Raw genomic sequence first — 18748 nt, 5'->3', positions numbered from 1 at the left:
TCTTGGGTCCTTGCTGGAATGCATGACTCTCCACGTTACTGGCTGATTCCATTTTCAGTTTGGGATGTCTGTCATACTATCACAGTTTCCCCCTTTCTTGTCCATTTCTCAGTGTTGAGAGATATGGAGAATTGTGCTAGTGTTGAACTGGTATGAAAGTTGCTGAAATATGCCCATGTGTGGAAGAAATATCACAAGAAAGATATGTATAGGAGCCAAAGCAGTATCATAAGTTAGAAGACCTTTTCTTTATAATTTCCAGTTTTAGTTACTGTTGGAAGGCTGGCACAACTGAATCCAAATTTGTTGATTTCTCTGTAATCCAGGCTGGCCTTGAACTCAGGATTCTCTGGCCTTTTTTGCCATCATATCTGCTATGACTATATCTTGGTTCTGAAAATTTCCTCCTTTGTCTCTACAGAAATTTGAAGACACTGATCAGTTATCCTGTGGTTTAATCTAAATTGTCCCCATTGTGAAGATAAATTCTTTCTAATCTAATTCTATGTTGGGAGGAAGCAGCAAGCAGGGAGGCAGAGCCAACCAAAAGTTACTGGTAAGTCTCAAAGCAAGGCCTTCTAGAGAAAGGTTACCTAGAGCCTGTTCTTATAATTTGTAGAGTATTGAGTTTCAGAAATGGAAAATTCCCCGGACATTTCCATTCTTCACAGAGTTCTTTGTGTCCAGATCCATTTATATATTTCTTTTAAAGGTTTTAGGGAGGAATAATCTTTCACCAGCTGTGCAATGATATACTAACAATGAACATATAGATATTTAAATTAAATTAAGTGTAGCTTTCATTTCCAATTATAAGAAAGCAAAATGAGTAAGTTAAATTTAACATTTTGCATGTAGGACTTTTATGATGTACAAAGCACTGTAAAGAAACCAAAGATCCAAATGAACATATTCACTGATTGAAAAAAATACAAGGTAAATATGTTAATTATCCTTAATTGACAAACAGGATTGGTGAAATGTCTATTAAAATCATAGCAAGATTATTTTGGTTTATACGATTATGTTAAAACTCATATGGAAAACTATGGATCCTAAGCTAAAAAAAAAATCTCTATTTTATTTTTGTTTTTGTTGTTTTTTTTTTTTCAAGACAGGGTTTCTCTGTGTAGCCCTGGCTATCTTGGAACTCGTTTTATAGATCAGACTGGACTAGAACTTGAAATCCTCTTGCCTCTGCCTCTTGAGTGCTGGGATTAAAGGCATGTGCCATCATGGCTGGCCCCAGCTAAAACAATCTTAACAGAAGAAATGTAGGAGGATATATAGTAAAGATATCTCTGATTTCAAGTATTATTGATTTGTTATATATTTCTAAGATACTCATTATATACAGTAATAGCTATGAATATGCTGTTTTGGCAGAGGATACATTGTACAGATACATATATCAATGGAACTGAGGAAGAACTCTGGAACAGACACACCCAGATATATCCAACTGATTCTTCACAAAGAGTAAGGACAACCTTTCAGAATTAAACTGGAGTAATGGAGTACCCACAGTCAAAACAGCCAAACCAAACCAAACCAAAATTGGAATGTTTTATACTGTGTAGAAGATAGATCATGGCTATAAATATGTAAATGTTCATTTTAAAATGGAAAAACCTAGTCAAAAACTTTGGAGAGTGTTTTTAGGGACTTGACACCAAAGTAATTTCCCACAATTCATAAAAAATAAATTTTGTAAAGTATAACTTACTAAAATTGCAGATTTATGTTGTGGATTATTATTTTAACTAGGCAAAGATGTGTTACATTTGTTTATGCTGCAGAATATTTCTTTAACTGTGGAAAGGTGTGTTACATTTCTTTCTGCTGCATTTATTTACTTATGAAAAGATGTGTTGCTGTTTCACCTTGCCTACCTAAAGCATCTGATTGGTCTAATAAAAAGCTGAATGGTCGATAGTGAGGCAGAGGAAGGACAGGCAGGCAGAGAGAATAAATATGAGGAGGCATCAAGAGAAGAAGGAGAAGAGAATGATTGGGAGCTGGTTGGTGGCCTAAAAGAAAAAGGCTGGTACATACACCCTTTACAAAGTGAATGGCCAAGTGATAGGTAGGGAGAAAAGCTGTACAAACCATGCTAAGGCCCAATATCTACAATGTAAGACAACATGAAACAAAACATCCACATAGAAAATAGGCAAAATACTGAAGAGATAGATACTTTGTGAAAAAAGATATCTCATTGATGAGTCACAGGAAAAGATGGCTAGTGTTGTCAATTGCTATGGCCTAATAAGCTGGGACAAAGAGATATCCCTACATGTGTACTAGAGTAATTAAAACAAGACTGTGACTGTACTGAATGCTGATGAAGATACAGAGTCTCTTGTCCTTGTGAAGTAATACAGGGACTCTAGTAGAGATATTAGTTCCTAAAAAACAAAACGGACAAACAAAAAACCCACACATCAAGCTCAAGTCCTTTGCAAGAGTAGTCTGCGCTCCTAACCACTGAGCCATCTCTCAAGTCCTGTTAGTCATCTAACTTGCAATTGTTACTGATTTCTGGTTGTGGTGGGGTCGGCTAGCCGTTAATTAAATTATGATACAGGGTTGTAAAAGCAATTTTTGAATACAGCTAAGAATATGCGAAAGGGCAGCTGTGTCCTTGCATGTGATTCTCAGGGGAGTTGCCGTAGGAGGTAGCCAGAGCCCGCCAAGATTGGCTGTGGTTACCCAGAGCCCTGTCCTGATTTGATCCTCTTAGAAATTGCATAATCCCTCTATTTAACTTCCTCAGTGTTCCAGAACTTTCCATTTTAATCTTATCATTCCGTTTAATCCTAACATCTCTTTTTACTTGGACAATACTATTTTATAATCACACACCAAAGTATTATGGGTTCAGTTTTTCTTTCTCTTATGTACATTTTCCATTATTTTCTTTTTCTCATTGCTACCCTAATGTTCATTAGGTAGCATCTTGTGATTTCATGATAAGTTTAACTAGGGGTTAATAATATCAAACACTTTTTAAGGGATTGGTCAATTGCAGATTATTTAGAGAAACGTCTATTAAAAATGTTTGTCCCAGATGCAGAGACTCATGGCCAAACATTGGCAGAGCTCAGGGTATCCTGCTGAAGAGAGGGAGGAAGGATTGTAGGAGCCAAAGGGGTCAAAGACATCACAAGAAAACCCACAGAATCAACTAACCTGGGCTCACAGGGGCTCACAGAGACTGAATGGACAACCAGTGAGATTAAATGAGACTGACCTAGGCCCTCTGCACATATGTGACAGCTGTGTAGCTTGGTCTTCTTGCGGGACTTCTAACATTGGGAGCAAGGGCTGTCTCTGACTCTTTTGCTGGTTTTTGGCAGCCTATTCCTCATATTGGACTGCCTTGCCCAGCCTTAATACAAGGGGAAGTGCTTAGTCTTACTGCAACTTGATATACCATGCTTTGTTGATATCCATGGGAGGCCTGCCCTTTTCTGAATAGAAACAGAGGAGTGGATGGGAAAGAGTGGGGAGAAGGGAGGTGGTGAGGAGAGACTTCGAGGAGAGGAGAGAAAGAAAACTGTGATCAGGATGCAAAATAAATAAATAAATAAATAAATAAATAAATAAATAAAAAGGAAACACTGTTCATTTGGTATCACTAATTTGTATTAAATTTGCTATGTAAAAAAAGTTTGTCCAGTTTATTTGATTACTGTCTTTATTACTGACATTATAGATATTAGATACTAGAATCCTATTAACAGCTACCTGATTTGTAAATCATTTCTGTTGTTTTGGAGGAGTAGGACCTATATGTAGGACTTTCTTTTTGGTATGATTTGAGGCACAAAAGCTGTTAAATATGAAGTTCATTTTACCTGTGTTAACTTTGATGAAGTCTATGTTGCCTGTGTTTTCTTTTGTTGTTTTTACTTTTGGACCCATACATAATCAAGCATGGTCACTTTGGTCCTGGGAAGGTGCTATAGCTAATCTTGCTTGTCAACTTGACTATATATGGAATCAACTAAATCTGCACATCTATGAGGGGTTTTCTTGATTGGATAATTATGACGCACCCTAAATCTCGGCTGTAACCTTCTGGTAGCAGCCCACATAAAAGAAGATAAAAGGAAGCTTTTTCTTTTTGCCTCCTTGCTTGCTTCCCCTCACTTTCACTGGCATGTTCATCCTGCTGCTGAAGCATTCTTTTCTGGTGTTAGAATTCCAGTATAGACTTGAAAACCAACTGAGACATCCAGCCTCACATACTGGACAGCTACCAGACACCTGGCCTTACTGTCCAAAGACAGCCATTGTTGGATATCTGAAATACAGTCTATAACTAATTCTAATAAATCTCCTTTTAATATATATTTAATATAATATATGAAGGATATATATATATTCCATCAGTTCTGTTCGTAAAGGATCCAAATTCATCATTTTGAATGTGGAGATCTTGTGTTCCAATCTCTGTTGTTGAAAAGACTATTTTCCCCTCATTGAATTATTTTGACATTCTTGTCAAAAATGATACAGCATTTGGGAAAAGATTGATATGGGAAATAAATTAGTGGTTACCAGGGTTTACAGAAGTAGTAGAGACAGGAAGTTAGTATCATTACAGAATGACAACACCAACAGCTTATTGATGGTGATGGAAACACTGCATGTGTCTTGACTTTATCAGTGTCATACTTCCTGGCTGTGATATTATATTTTGGTTTTGCACATCACTGAACCTAGAGTGATGAACTAAAGAATATGTGTGCAAGGGGTCTATGAATATTGCTTCTTACAACTCTATGTAATGTAAAATTACCTTAAAATAAAAACTTCAGGCCGGGCGGTGGTGGCGCACGCCTTTAATCCCAGCACTCGGGAGGCAGAGCCAGGCGGATCTCTGTGAGTTCGAGGCCAGCCTGGGCTACCAAGTGAGCTCCAGGAAAGGCGCAAAGCTACACAGAGAAACCCTGTCTCGAAAAACCAAAATAAATAAATAAATAAATAAATAAATAAAAAATAAAAAAATAAAAACTTCAAGTAGAAATTATATAGTGAGGCTTCCTTGAGGGATTAGTCAGAGGCAGAAGGTGTGGCCCCCAGGATCCCCTAAGAGTGAGCCCCTCATGAGTGGACTGATGGACCACACATTGTGGCTGCTCAAAAAAGGAGCTGTCATATCCCAGAGGTGATCCTCCTAGTCCTATGCTTCCTATCTCTTGTGAAGAGTGATTCTTTGAAGGGGCAGGCACAGTCTCTAAGTCAGAGCACAACTTGCTACTTGATAAGCAAAGTCAGGGTTGCTATGGTATCGCTGAAATACTTTCACATTTCAGTTTAAAAATAAAAAAGAACTCCATTTTAAGAACTCAAAGTGAAAATTTAAACAATACAACTAAGATATTGTAGATTCAGCTGTTATCATATTACCTGCTAACCAGGTAGGTAATGACATGTTTAATATAGTAAAGTTGTTGGAAATCATTGACAATTAATGACATGCTATTATTTTTTATGTTTCAATGAATGGGCCACTTGACAGGAATCAGTTATATATCAGAACCATAGAAGAAGTTGCGGTCAGGATAGAATGACAGAGGACACATGTGTGTTTTAGCACGCACCATCTAGGATGCCATGGGAATGCTCTTCTTTTCTGTCTTTATCCCTTATGCATGCAGAACTCCATCTTCCTTTCTAGGTACCCACTGCCTTTCTGACTTTGTGGATTTAGTTTTCTTTGCAAATCCACTTCCTTTAGGAGGGTGGTTAAGTACAGAGAATTCATTTGTAGCTTAGTGTAACCTCTTTGCAAGCAAGAAGTGTATGTGAAAAGACTGTTTTACACAGCAGGGTTTTAAAAGGCTTTCTCTCTACCGTCACTCAATTCTCCCTGTACCTTACATTCCTGCTATCCTAAAGTCAGACATTGGGAATGGACCTTGCTTTGTTGTTCATCTGTTTTTTTTTCAAGTTGTATTCCAAGAGTTATAATGAGATGTTTTCTAATGGATATGTGGAAGAAATTAACATGAGATCTTTAGAAGATTTTGTATGATATGACTAAATATGAATCTTAGTGGAGGATGCAGGAAAAAAAGATTAAAAAATAGTGAAGAAAGACTATGCAGAAGTTAATCCTTTTCTTTCTCTCTCTTTTTTAATCAGAAAAAGAGCTGAAAAGGCAAAATTGTAATGTGGGGCCATCTTGATCAGTAATTATAGTGAACTTTCTAAAAAATGTGGGGCCAATAGTATCATGAAAATTACAAATGCAGGATTTAATGCAGTTTTATTTTATCTACTTTTAAATTTACATAAGAAGCAAGGACAGGATTATTAAAAAGGGATCCATGGTTGTAATCACCTCATCCATGATGAATAGAATGTGGCACAGTAAAGCAGGCAGGAGTTAACTCAGAAATGGGAGTCTAGCCACTTTGGAAGTCAGTTTAGTTGAGTTTTGTATTTGGCAAGATAAAAATTAAGGTGCTGTTTTTAGGGAAACCTTGGGAATTGTCTACAAGGACTTCAGATCTGTAACACATTCCTTTCTTTTTAGTATACTGGTTTATACAGTGTGGTGGTTCAAATGTAATTGGCCCCCATAAGCTCATAAAGAGTGGCACTATTAGGAGGTGTGGCTTTGTTGGAGTAGGAGTGGCCTTGTTGAAGGAAGTGTGTTAATGTGGGGATGGGCTTTGAGGTCTCATATATGTTCAAACTATACTCAGTTTCTCAGTTGACTTCCTGTTGCTGGCAGATCAAGATGTAGGACTCTCAGCTCCTCCAGCATTATGTCTATTTGCATGCTGCCATGTCCCACCATAATGATGATGGACCAAACCTCTGGAACTGTAAGCCATCCAATTAAATGTTTTCCATTATAAGAGTTGCTGTGGTCATGGTGTCTCTTCACAGCAATAGAAACCTTAACTAAGACATTTGGCTTACCTTTAACATGTCATTAATGAGACCAGTTTCTTGGGGCTAGGAAGCATAGCTTTCTTGACAAGTAACCTGCATGGCACATCCCATGGAGCCATGTTAAGTGTTTCTGAAGTTAAGCATGGTGTTATTCTTCAGTTTCTGGTCACTCATCCCCATCAATCACAGCATCCAAGGATGGCCATGGTGGCTGAGTCTGTCTCTTTAGCTTCCAATGAGAGCTATGAGGCTGCATCTTCTTCATTTGTTCATTTAGTCTGTTTGGGTCTGACGGGAGCAAACTGCAAGGAATAAAAATTCAATTCAATCAATACAGCTAGTTATAATGGCATAGAAAGGATCAAGGACCAAACAGCAAAAATTTCCTTGAAATTCACCTGCTTCAGAGCTCTATTATATTTCTGAAATTAAATTCTGGAATTGTGGTGATATATTGTGTCTCCCAATATATTGTGCATCTTAATAAACTTATCTGGGGTCAGAGGACAGAACAGCCACTAGATAGACATAGAGGCCAGAAAATGGTGGCACACACGCTTTTAATCCTGTCACTTGGGAGGCAGAGATCCATCCAGATCTCTGTGAGTTCAAAGCCACACTGAAAACAGCCAGGCATGGTGACTCATGATTTTAATCCCAGGAAGTGATGGCAGAAAGCAGAAAGGTATATAAGGTGTGAAAACCAGGAACTAGAGCTGGTTAAGCTTTTAGGCTTTTAGCAGCAGTTCAGCTGAGATCCATTTGGATGAGGACACAGAGGCTTCCAGCCTGAGGAAACAGGATCAGCTGAGAAGTTGGCCAGGTGAGGTTAGCTGTGGCCTGTTCTGTCTCTCTGATCTTCCAACATTCACCCCAATACCTGGCCCTGGGTTTGTTTTTATTAATAAGACCCTTTAAGATTCGTGCTACATGGAATAGCGCCATGGAGAAAGTAAGAACAAAGTTTATTTGAAAACAAACATACAGTAATTTCCACATCCACTTAGGAAGTAAAAGGAAAAGTTACACCCCCTTGGGAAAAGGCAGGGAATTAGTGGAGGGCCAGAATCCCGCATGGATACAAAACAAAGGTCTCCTGCTGGGGTTGGAATAAGAAACATGCTCCTGGCCACAGCTCCCTACAGGGATAAGGCAGAGGTTGATTTTTTTGTTTTTTCATCTTTTGTTTTATTATAGAAATATGAACACAACAGACTTCCTTTGGAAATCATATAAAGCAGAAAACAGAGAAATAGCTGCAGGGGATTAAAAACCATCCAATTAACCCAGGTGACAAAACCTGGAGAAAAATCTTACAAAATGTTAAGATAAAATAAACATATGAAAATATTCAGCATCCTTTTTTATCGGGGAAATGCAAATCAAAATTGCTATGATTTTCTTCCTCATCCGATCAGAATGACTGTCTTTGAGAAAAGCGAAGAGCTACCTGTGCTGGTGAGGATGGAGGGAGAGTGTTTCATGACTTTTCCTGGAGAGACAGGAACAAACACCTATTCACCCAAGATAGGGCACTGAAAACAGAACAAAGGAGGGAAGAATTTGTTGGAGTTATAGGAGCATGAATATACAACTAGTACAGAGGCATGGTAACTCAAAGTCAAACATGCCATAGGGAAAGCCCACTACAGTATGAGTGACAACTTAGAAAAGCTATGTCCGTGCAGCTCCTGCCCCAGCTTGCAGGCACTTCCACACCAAGGTTACTCTACCCCAACCTACCCAATTGTTCACTGCTCATATACCCTTAGCGAGGGTCCTTGTGAATGCGGTAACTTTCATGTGCTTTCTGAATCTTGCAAATTTCTAGTACCTTGAGTCTTATGAGCCTCCCTCCTCCCATCAGGATCAAGTCTATCAGTTCAGAAGACATAGCCATATCAGGAAAACAATCACACTCACAAAAGCCTCATGAAATACCTGGGAATAAACGTAAGTAGGAAGTGTGAAACCTCTACAGGGAAAACTTTACAACACTGAAGAAGAAAGCAGGAAGATGGCAGAGGATGGAAGGACCTCCTCTGCTGATGGATCATCTGAATTAATACTGCAAAAAATGGCCATTATACAAAAGCAAGCTATTGTGATTCAATGCAGTCTCCATCAAAATTCCACTAATATTAACAGAACTTGAAAATACAACCCTAAAATTCATAGGGGAAACTTGTCACTTATATGGAGTCTTCGTATGGATATCTTCATTTGAAGACTCATCTTGGTAGTATAAATACTAAAACTGTAACAATACAGAGTGGAGTCACATGGCTCCTGCACAAAGTTAGCACACACATTTGTGAATCATTTCATGTTTAAAGAAGAGATCCATATGTATTCATCTACATGATTATCGCAAAAGACCAAAGAAATTGTAATGAAGAAGGGAAGGAATATTAACAAGTTTTAACAATGATTAAAATAGGAATAAAATGATTTACTAGCAAGCCCACTTAGACAATATTAAAATGTATGAGAATAAGAAAACAAGCCTCAAACAAAACTTAGAAGTTTAAGACAGATAGCTTACTAACAGGTTTTGCTTCAACACTTTAAGAAAAAAGAGAGTTAAAGTTACACTTCTGATGGAGTGAACAATGAAAGCTTGCTAAGTTCTGTTTCCTACCAGCTTGGGCCCCTTCCTCCTTCCTGGCAAAGCAAATGACTGATTTTTACCCTTGAGAAATGACCACAACCCATAACTGCCCAGACAGCAAGTTCTGTTTGCTAAAGATAAAATTACCCACAACCTCAGCTTCTGTGAAATTTGCTTAGTTCCAGAGAAATTGTCTTTTGGGATGGGGATGAAAAGACCACATTCGGATGGTCTCATAGACAAGACTATGACATTGCTGCTGTAAATTTAAGCTGTAAAAATTTCTAGCTTGAGGCAGGACCTTCTTGAATTAGTAGCCTGGTCGTACCTGAGCATTTATTAAAACCGAGTCCTCACTCTGAGTGCATGTGTAGTCTTTTTGCTTTAACTTCTTTAAGACTTTAAGTTTAGTTTGAGTTGTCATTTCCAAGTTCTTCACTAGATCTCAGATTTTAACAAATGAAGTTACGGTCACATTTATATGCTTTGAAAATGTATTTAAATGAAGAAATATTATTTAGAGATTCTATTATGTTTTTCTTACTAGGGTTGGTTTTGGTCATGGTGTTTCATCACAACAATAGAAACCTAAGTAAGACAGAATTTAACCATTCTATTCTACTTCAATTATTTTGTTAGGTTTACTAGCTTTCAGCACTGATAGAAATGCAAATCCCTCTCAAAAAGTTCATGTTGGGAGAGCACATTCATGGTGTGATGTCATTTTTGTTTCTTATTACTATTTTCAAGTTGTTTTTCTGCCCTGAAGAGAAGAAAGAAAAGTAACAATGGCCAACAATCTAAATAAGTAACAAGTCACCTAGATCACTAAAAGTTCTAAGGGAGCCGGTTAGCACTGCTAGTGGATCATTGCCCACTGGGTTGATCTTACCTATGCCTATTAAACCTTTGCTGTTGCCAACTGCCTCCTATTTACATTCATGGCTGACTGAAGGCAGCATCAGTGTTCCAAGAACCTCATGTCTGTAGGCTCCGAAATTCACGTTTCTGCCTGCCTTATGAGGCCTCTTCAAGGTGAACTGTTCTGAACTGGTCCTAATCTCACTGCACCTGTTTGTTGTGTCCTGCTTTGTCTTGAGGGGTCAGCACGGTTTCTGAACCTGCAGGCCGCCTCCCAGGTGCATCCTCTAGGAGAACAAACCTTCCTCATGTTGCTGCCTTGCTTCTTCAAGGCCCATTGTCATTAATCTGGTCTTGGGCCCTGTCTCCCACCAGTTACCAATATCCATCGTCAGAACAGAGACACATGTGTTAAATTCCTCTAAGCAAGTGTTCATATGTTACTCTGACATGACACGCGTACTCTTTATTTTCCTAAATCCTTAGTATTTGAATTAATACGAACAAAAAATGTACATGTCATTTGGACTAAATTATTTTAAGTTGAATAGTTGAGTTAGCACACAAATTATTGTTATTACCTGGAATTGGCTGGACTATGAGGCATGCAGTCTTGTTACTTCAGAGCGTTAGTAGATGATCTGGACTATCAAAATACCAATCCAATCAGGTGTTTGGTGGTTGATTATTGTAGATAAGTGAGAAGCAATTGGAAGACACAGTTAACAGTTTCTTAAAATGATGCCAGGTGTTCAATCATTTACCAATTTTAGCTATAAAGTTGCATAAAAATCACTTCATTCATAGTGAGAAGATGCAGAGTGTAGCCTCTTAGGCTGATGGTAGATTTTGGTGGTTTGTGGACACTGCTTGTTTTTTCAAAGACAGTTTCATTGGAAAATATCTGTGCCTGTTTAAATGTTGCCTGTCATTGATTTCATGCTGTGATTATGGAATGGAACAGCTGTGGCAGACACCATACAGCCTACAAATATATATATATATATATATATATATATATATATATATATATATATATATATATATATATATCCAGATAAATGTATATTTATCTTGTTGGAACATGGTCTAGAAATGGAATCCTGTGAGAATTCTGAGTGCTTGTGAGAACATTCCAGGAAAACAAGAGTCTTGTGATTTTAATTTCTTCAAAGCATAGAACTGTTCTTGGAATGACTTTGTGTTCCTCGCAGGTGTGGCACACAGGGGTGAGTTTGTTTCAGATTACTTGTTACTGCTTGCTGTCATTATTCAATTAAGTGCCTAAACTCTCCTTTATATGCCTCTATGGAAAAGCACGTTTTTCTCTATGTGTGGCTTGTCCTTGTGATTGTATACAGATTGAAAGCATGAGAACTTTATTCATGTGACTTTTCTTAACCCTCAGAGTATATATTTTCAAGCTCTGAATAAAGTTGGCTATTGCATGAGGCTTTAGTCCACCTCATTTATCGGTTCCATTCTCCTAGGTCCCACTGCTTCTAGAACAGTAACGATATATTTATTCATAAAAATATGATACATAAATAATATATAATATATTTTATACATATGAATTCCTATAATATGTGATATATAGCACATGTATATTTCAGTATGAAACGTTTCATTGCACCATTGTCTTTCATAATGTCCCATATATAATACTAATATCACAGATAAATAACTGAAAGCAAAAGAGAATAAAATGTTTCTGGCAGGTGGCCCGGGGAATAGTAGGATATCCAAGAGATCTTTTGGTGAGGATCCAGTATTGATAGTGTACCAGAAGCCAGAGGCCTTGCACCAGGTCAACAACTCATTGCAGATACAGCTGTTTGGGCAAGAGGATATACTGTGACACACCGCAACTCCCAAGGCCACCATGACAAATAAGTATTTGATGGAGAGGCAGGAAAGCCAGAGGATCAAAGTAGTTTTTTAAATTATTTTTTATTTTTTAAATTATCTTTTTGTGGTGGGCTACAAGGATAGAGGGCAGACACAGAAGGACTGGGAAATGAGTGGGATTGGGGTGCATGATGTGAAATTCCCAAAGAATCAATAAAAGAATTGTATTGATAAAAATGTTTCTGGTATTAATAAAAATGATACCAATTAAGGCTAGACAATGTTGTTGAATGTATGGAATGTATCATTTGATTTGAAACTCAACATACATGTAAGCATGATTGAAATTTATGTCTGATAATCCAGTCAAGTAAAGCAACGTCCACCGAATTGTACACCTTTTCTTCCTGCGTTCCTGCCACATGCACTGGCTCCATTTGCTCCTCCAGCAAGGCTGCCTGCTCTTCTCCCACACATTACTGCTGCATTGCTTGGCTCCCACTCATTTGTTTAAGGGAATATCCCTTTCATTCTCTTATCATCATCCCCCCATGGAACCATGCCCATCTTTCAAGACTCACACAAAATATTTTTTTTCCTAGAATTTCTTCTCTGATTATCCTTAAATTTAGCAGTGATTTCTGAGATAACTGTACCTTTCCTTATGTGACAGTTCACAGATTCTTACATTGTTTTGAAGGAGAGAAAGACATAGATGTCATAAAGTTATTACCTTTAATATGCACCCAAAATAGTCAAACTACTGTCTTACATTACAAAAAATCTTAAAGTAAGTTAAAATTTTGCTTCCAGCACAAATAGATAAAATACACTGAATGCCCCTTTTGTATTCTTGCTTGCTCCAGCTGAATCCCTGCTCTCCTGCTGTCCTGGGAAGACTCATATGTGTGAAAGCTCTCTCTTACAACACGTGTACCACAGCAACTGCCCCAACAAGTCCTGCTTCTGCGGACCAGCCAAGCCTGTCTGCAGGTAGCACATATGGAAAGATTTCAGTGTTATTCAGCCTGTAGAATCTGTCAGAAACTCCAAGTCAGGGCCAGGATTTTCAGAGCACCAATCTAGGGCCACTAGAGTGAAATAAGCTGAGTTCTCTGACTCCCCCAGTGCTGTTTGGTCCTTTGCTGGTCAGTTTTCCCACAGAAGATCCTTTCAGGAGGACAAGCCTTAGGTTCCCTTGTGTAGAATTTTGTGGGATAGTGTCTAACAGTGGCCAGCAGGTATAGTAAGTGATGGACATCACTTGACTCCTCCTGTTTTAACTTTGCAGAGTATTTATTTTCAAATATTTTCTTGTTGACTACTCTGATGAAGGATTGAATCTTACCATCAGAAGGCAGACATCATAGATGCTCAGTCGAAATGTGCTAAGGTAGTGATTAAGTAAATGAATATAGTGATGAATGTGTGGTTTCACAATGTTCCCCTAACACACTAACATAACTTTATTTGGTGATCAATAATAATTTTGATATACAAGATGCCCAAGTTATCTGTGAAACTGCATTAGTAGTATATTTCAGATTCCTAAATAATTTTATAAGAAATAAGTGTAAAAGCAAAACCATTAATTCTTTAAATATGTTTTATTTTTATCTATAGGAAGATAGAAGAATTCATTATTATAAAATAATGGAAATTTCATAGATTGTATGCTGACACTAAAGTTCAGGAAATCAGAGAACTTGGAAATTATATACCAGTGTTTCCTTGTGCAGATCTAATCTAAGAGGGCACCCATAAGCGTAAGATATGATTGACAAGACATTTCTAGGCAATAATTCTTCTTTGGTGTTCTTAGAAGGTACTAGGCAGATAAAGGAACCATTTAATCATGTAAGAAAAGTACCATTTACTGAGAAGGGTCAGCGAAACTTTTATCATGCCTGAAAATGGGAAAAGACATTTTAAGCAGACAAATGTAGCAGTTGCCCAAATTGACATGGCCATTGAAATGACAAAGTGAAAGGATTTCTGATCAGACATTTTATAGAAACTCATGAAAAATACAAGTCCTTGGTTCATATTTCCCTTCATCACTTGTTCATTTTCTTTACTTGCTAAGTTCACAGTTAAATTATACTCATATGTTCTCACCTTAAACTGCAGCCATATTTCTAACATCACTGATTTCCCACCTAGATAAATGACTCTATGTCACTTTTAATACCTCCTTTTATGCTCATATTTGACAGAGAACACACATACTTAGAATCCATGTGGAATGGCAAAAGCTTTCAAAATAGAAAGGCCTTCAGTTGCTTCCCACTGGCAGGTGGTAAGTGAAGGAGCACTCAAGCAGTAATCTTAGATCAGACAGATCTGAGTTGGAATCCTCGCTAAAAGAACTCAAGCTGTATATAGAGTTCATACCCCAAATATGGACTATAATGTTGAGGGACAACAATGGGACTGATTTCATAAAGCTGTGGTGAAGTTGTGGTAGAGATAATCCATAGACCTCCTAATGACTAAGCTTTTACAACAATTTCATTTAATGCTCACAAGAGCCTGAGAAGATCAGCTCTATTATATTCCCATTCTGACAAGGAGGAAGAGGAAGAGGAGGAGGAGCAGGTAGGCTACAGCAAGCATATAGATTGACACAGATATCTTGATATACACAGAGTATTTGTATTTGTTATACAAATACTGTATAACAAATTTTGTTATACAAAATTTATTATATATATATATATATATATATATATATATATATATATAATAAAATTTATGTTATACAGGTTTTGTTATACAAAAACCCTGGCTATAACCCATGGGTTATTATTATTTTATTTATAACTAAGGGAAGAGTTTTCAATATGAGAGGAATAAATAATTAAGAAGCCCCTACTAAGTTGAGATAAATATAAGAAACTAGGTGAGAAAGTAAACATGGTATAAGCAGAGAAGGGCAGAAGTCATGTCTCTCAGTTTCACATAGGGTGAGAGAGGGAAAACATGCCCACCTCAACAAAAATAGACATTCAGTAAGCATTATATTGTCTCTATAGCTAGGTGAATACTTTACATGATTTTCTAAATTATTCTTAACATACTTCCTAAGCCATATGACCATCATCCCCTTGTGCAAATCATTACACCCAGAGTTAAAGAAGTTAAGCATTATATCTTGATCTAAAAAGCAAAGAAATCAAGTATATATTTGAGAGTGAGAAATGAAAAATAGTCTGTGTTATTTTATAGCAACTTTAGGTTATTGCCTAATAATCTAGATTATTAAATTGTAAAAGCAAATGAATTTGACACAGAAGTAGATTTAATAAGATGGAAAGTAGCATTAGATATAATTTAATTTAGATCACATATTTTAATCATCTATACAACATTTTGTCATTGCTATTCCATGCAAGATATAGTTCAAAATGGAAGGGAAGGTGTGGCAATCTGGAACATGAAGCCAGTTTATCATATTACATCCACAGTCTGGAAGCAGAAAGAGGACAGGTAATTGGTCAGGCTATACACCCTCAAGGCCTATCCACGTGACACTCTTCCTCCAACAAGGCTTCACCATCTAAAGGTTCTAAACCATCCAAAATACCACTAGCACCTGGGGACCAAGCATTCCATCACATATGCCTATATGGGACATTGCATATTCAAACACAATGTATTTTTACTGGTACGACATGACTCTTTGTAACATGGGTTATTATTATTTTATTTATAACTAAGGAAAGAGTTTTCAATATGAAAGGAATAAATAATTAAGAAGCCCCTACTAAGTTGAGATAAATATAAGAAACTAGGTGAGAAAGTAAACATGGTATAAGCAGAGAAGGGCAGAAGTCATGTCTCTCAGTTTCACATAGGGTGAGAGAGGGAAAACATGCCCACCTGAAACACTTGGAGTTTGTGCGCAATGACCTTTGTGTCCTTCAGATATACTACACATTTAATTTATAGGAATTTCAGATGGGCAATTTCTGACAGAAGCAAACTAAATATTCTCAACAAGAATGCTCTGTAATTCATCGTCTAATAAGTTTGAATTCTTGTTGATTGTTAAATGCATATCCTGTTTTCCAAGATGTTATAAAGTAAAGAACAATGCATCCCAGGATGGATGGAAGATGATATGAAAGCCAGTTCCTGCTGTAAACCTGTTTATTTATTTATTATTATTATTTGGTTTTTCTTTTTCTTTTTCTTTTTTTTTTTTGGTTTTTCGAGACAGGGTTTCTCTGTGTAGCTTTGAGCCTTTCCTGGATCTCGCTCTGTAGACCAGGCTGGCCTCGAACACAGAGAGATCTGCCTGCCTCTGCCTCCCGAGTGCTGGGATTAAAGGCATGCGCCACCACCGCCTGGCGTAAACGTGTTTAGAAATATTTGAAGTCACATCACCATCACCACCACCACCACCACCACCACCAACAACAACAACAAAAATAAAACCCTGAACAACGTAAGTTATTTTGTCAAGTGAAAGGTGAGTGCTGTAGAGATACAGAGGGGAATGAAGTCAACTTCCAGGACTAGTAGAGAGGCTGGAACATACAATCTTCCTGCAGGGTAAGGTGGGATGGGATCTGCTGTCAGAGGCCTCCACTTGGTTGGAGTGAGGCGGGGGAAGAAGGACCTTTACCTAGCATACGGTGAAATCAGATCCAGGAACACTGTTTGTGGAAAGAAAGGAGGGGACCAAGCCAGACAACAAGCTTGTGTTGGATGGTGAGTTCTGAAACACCTCTCAGGGAGACATAAACCATTCATGGTTTTCCCCATTTTTTTTTTTTTTGTCAACTGAGCAGAGCTGCATAATCAACAAACATTAAGTACCTGTGTTGGATTCTAAGTAATAAGAAATATGATATCACATGGAACAGACAAAATAGAGAGAGGATCGCAATATACCAGCCACTGTGAGTATGATTTCTTGAGTAACTCTTAGCTGCCAGGTTCTATGCAGGTAATCTGTTATATCTTGCATTTAAGAACAAGTTTAGTTTAGAAATAAGAAACCATGAAGTTCAGTGATGTGGAGATTTCTCTGCACCTTTTCTTAATCCCATCAAAAATGGAATCCATATTTATGGTATTTCATTACATAAATTATGAGTAGTGAAGATTCAGGAAAATGAATTTGGGTCCCTTCCTGCACTAGGGGGTGTGTTATGTTCTTTTCAGTTTCTCTCTTCCCCTTTAAGCCCATGCTTAAATCTATTAAAAACCCTTTCCTAATCAACTTCACTTAAAATAAGAAAGTTACATCTTTGAATTAAGTGAAACATACTGAGTAATGAAATTTTAAGTCAATAACTGTGCCCCAACCTTGAGGTAGAATTTGGCCAATGTTATTTTAGCTAAGGCTTGACAGGCCAATGATGAAACTGACTGCCTAGAGTAACTTGTTAATGCCTGTCTCTAGGTGGATTACATTGTAGTCACAGGACTATGGATAGAGAACAGTTTATGTGCACACACCTCACCCACCCAAGGCACATGTGACAAAGACTTGCTTGCAAACCTGTGGTGTTTTGGAACCTTTAAGAAATGAGGTCTTGCTGGGTGGTGGTCGTGCACACCTTTAATTCCAGCACTCGGGAGGCAGAGCCAGGTGGATCTCTGTGAGTTCGAGGCCAGCCTGGGCTACAGGGTAAGTTCCAGGAAAGGTGCAAAGCTACATAGAGAAACCCTGTCTTGAAAAAGACAAAAACAAAACAAAACAAAAAAGAAATGAGGTCTTAGCCAGGTATGGTAGCACATGCCTTTAATCCCAGGACTCAGGAGGCAGAGGCAGGAAGATCTCTGTTTGAGGTCAGCCTGATCTACAAATCAAGTTCCAGGACAGCTAGAGCTGCTACACAGAGAAACCCTGGCTCAAAAAATCATAACAAAAAGAAATAAAGAAAAAGAAATGAGGTCTTGTAGGTGGCTGGTCACTAGGACTATACCCTTGAAGGACATATGGGACTGGATAACTCTTAGGTGGGTAGTGTTCTCCTTGCTTCCTAGTCTTCGTGAGTGAGCAGCTTCTTTTAGTACATTCCCACCATGCATTTCTCACAGTGACAGTTGCCTTGCCACAGGTCCAAATGCTTATGGGCTGAACCCTCCAAAAACTGAGCTGAAATAAAACTTTCCTGTCTTTGACTGTCTTAGGGATTTTGTGAATGCTTCAGAAAGCTGACTAACACGACAATTTTACCCTAAAGTTGTGTTTGTGCATCAGAAGTCAAGTGAAAACAAGCTTGGCTCACAGGCACGACTGTATGGCTAAGAGCTGATATTCCCAAGTTCTCTGCATGCATTTTCATCCTGATGGCGGAAAACTGCAGCACACAGCTGAGTCTTTCCATGCTTTTGCATTGGTACCAGAGTCCTCAAACACCTAGCTTAGCCTGAGATGTAATGCATGTTCTCACGCACAGCAAGTCCAGTGGGGAGTGCTCTGAACATTTTCAGAAGTTACCAAACATATTTTATTTTTACCCTTTCCCCATAAGTTTGCATAAAACCATCATT

General features: G+C 37.9%; 1 long non-coding RNA gene and 1 other non-coding gene across 4 annotated transcripts in view; one reads left to right on the top strand and one right to left on the bottom strand.

The window, feature by feature from the left end:
- LOC107401457 (uncharacterized) overlaps positions 1-18748 on the bottom strand; it is an 80437-nt gene that overhangs the window by 27487 nt on the left and 34202 nt on the right. For 2 of the 3 annotated variants that reach the window (XR_006069309.2, XR_013049032.1), the window contains 3 exons: positions 10969-11033; positions 8366-8450; positions 6943-7217 (listed from right to left, as the gene is read on the bottom strand). This is a non-coding gene — a long non-coding RNA (uncharacterized LOC107401457). The remainder of the gene's footprint in view (positions 1-6942; positions 7218-8365; positions 8451-10968; positions 11034-18748) is intronic. The other variant, XR_006069312.2, reaches the window with a different exon arrangement.
- On the top strand, positions 9143-9249 carry LOC121827722 (U6 spliceosomal RNA). Its single transcript, XR_006070031.1, has one exon. It is a non-coding gene; the product is annotated as a U6 spliceosomal RNA (small nuclear RNA).

Source organism: Peromyscus maniculatus, chromosome 2 (genome assembly GCF_049852395.1).
Source record: "Peromyscus maniculatus bairdii isolate BWxNUB_F1_BW_parent chromosome 2, HU_Pman_BW_mat_3.1, whole genome shotgun sequence".
Classification (NCBI taxonomy): Eukaryota; Metazoa; Chordata; class Mammalia; order Rodentia; family Cricetidae; genus Peromyscus; species Peromyscus maniculatus.
This window is presented reverse-complemented; position numbering and strand designations above follow the sequence as displayed.